This window comes from Ursus maritimus, unplaced genomic scaffold (genome assembly GCF_017311325.1).
Source record: "Ursus maritimus isolate PB19 unplaced genomic scaffold, ASM1731132v1 scaffold_4, whole genome shotgun sequence".
Classification (NCBI taxonomy): Eukaryota; Metazoa; Chordata; class Mammalia; order Carnivora; family Ursidae; genus Ursus; species Ursus maritimus.
Window position 1 is genome coordinate 23,114,621 of NW_024426552.1, and position 2,351 is coordinate 23,116,971.

Here is a 2,351-nt window from a genome sequence, read left to right on the forward strand (position 1 = left end):
TGGTATCTGATACTGAGACTACATGTACTTAATAGAGTCTTCAAATATTTCAGGTATTTAATCTAAGCATTGAATGACTCTTGGTATTTCCTCTGCTAAATAGACTACAGTCATTTAGTGCAGTAGGTAGGTAGGTGCTTAGGGAGATATAAAAAGTAATCAAACTGCAGTCCAATACAAATCGATTTAGTCAGGCAACTTAAATGCATACAAACAATGAGGAACTAGAATAAGTAGTTTTGGGGGACATTCAAAGGAAATAGAGATTACTTATATTTTCCGGGATCTGATACTTTGTGATAAAGGAATTTGAGCCTGGATTTGAAGAACAGATAGAATTTGAAATTTTCCCTTAATCCTTAATGACTAAGGTAGAATAACATGTTGCAAATGTTTTCTGTGGTTTCTCCAAGAAAGAGATACGTATAAACTGCACCTGGAATAGCATGTATGAATCAATCTATTACATTGTTTCCTATTGAATTTTAACTATTTGCTCATACTTTTACCTTTAATTTATATTCACTCCATAAGAGCAAATATTACATTGTTTTCATGTTTTTGTTTTCTTGTTTTCCTAGCATTCGGTTACTTTATTCTTATTTCTGATCAGGTTGTTCCATATTCATGGATTTTCCTTAGCTTCCTATTACATATCTAGTAAAGTATAAGCTTTTAGCCTGGTATTACACATGCCCCACATCTGGATACATACTACATTTTTAAAATGATCTTCAACACCTCCCATTCATGTGTTTCAGGGGTGCTGAAACTGATGCATGAACTAATTATTTCTATTCATCTTTTAAATATTTATATTCCAAAACACTAAAAATTTTAATATATTATTTAAAAACATATCCCCAAATCATAGTGTACTATGTAAATATGACCGACTGAATGCATTTGCTCCATTATTAATAGCTCAATTCTGCTACCATTTCCAAAATACACTTTGATTGATTGAGGGGCCATTTGGCATTCATTGAGAATTCACCATTACAGAGATAAAGTTGCAAACTTCGGTAAACAGTAGTGTGAGGCATATTATTGATCCCTCCTTTATTCTTGATTTTGATTTTATTAAATAATTTTCACTATTAGATGATTCAAGTATTTCCTTTTCTATCCCACATTTTCTTTGAAATGAATTTTGTTAAGTGTACTCTGAATCACTGAATTTGTTCTGTGAGAGAGAGACTCAGTAAGAGATATTCAGTGCCCTGCGGTGCTTAGTTGATCTCATCACAAGAGTTGTGAATATTTTAATAATTAAATTCCTGCAAATTTTAGCCTTCTTAGACTCTTCAATATGTTTTAAAAAAACAACTAGCCTTTGTGAATTTTATATAGCCTGAAATAGAATCACTGGACACAACCACATTTGAAAATGGCACTATTTTATTTTCAGTTACAGACACATACATAAAGTGTGTTTATTCACATATGTATGTTTATTCAGCCATATTCAGTCATACAATATACATATTTAGTATTCACATAATCATATGCACTTATAGACATACATATATACATATATGAAATATATAAATATATATGTATGTATAACCAAGATATATGCCCAAAGGCCAGGCAAATCTGACAATTCTTTCACTGATGGACAATCGTCTTTATTTGGTTTCAACCAGTTTTGGTTGAATTTCTGGCCTTTATAACTAGAATATGGTGAATATAATCAAGTCTTATCTTCAATAACTGAAGACGTGTGTGTGTGTGTGTGTGTGTGTGTGTGTGTGTGTGTTTAACTTTACTTTCCAGGATACTCATTTTGACAATTGTGTTTTACTGTCCACATCTGCAAGATGAAAGGATAGTATTTGGGGCTAAATTTATGCTTGTCTCAGAGGTATTCTGGAGTCTTTATTTCTTCTTTTCTCAACACAATCCATGGTGTCACCTTGTTTTCCTCTTATTTTTGTCTCTCTTAATAGAGTAGATTACTGAAAGGCAAAAATAAAATGTTATGTATATAGTAGAATTCTGATTAAGTTCCAGTTATAAGTTATCCACTAAACTACAGCCCTAGGGAGAAAATGTGAAGCAATGGTATCTCCAAAGCTATTGCTGATACACATTGTTAAATGAATATTGTTGAATGAATACTGCTCAAAATGACATCTAATCATTTTGACAAGGCTGTCATAGGGAGAACAATACAAGATTATAAAACAAAGGATTTTTCCTGAAGGAAAAATATCCAGGAAGATTTTAAAATGCATATGAAGAAGAAATTGCAATTTCTCATTCAAATGGACATTAACTCCTGTTCAAACTTTTTTTTTTTTTGCATTTAAGTTAAACCTTTAGTAAACTTTATCATTATTGCTTTT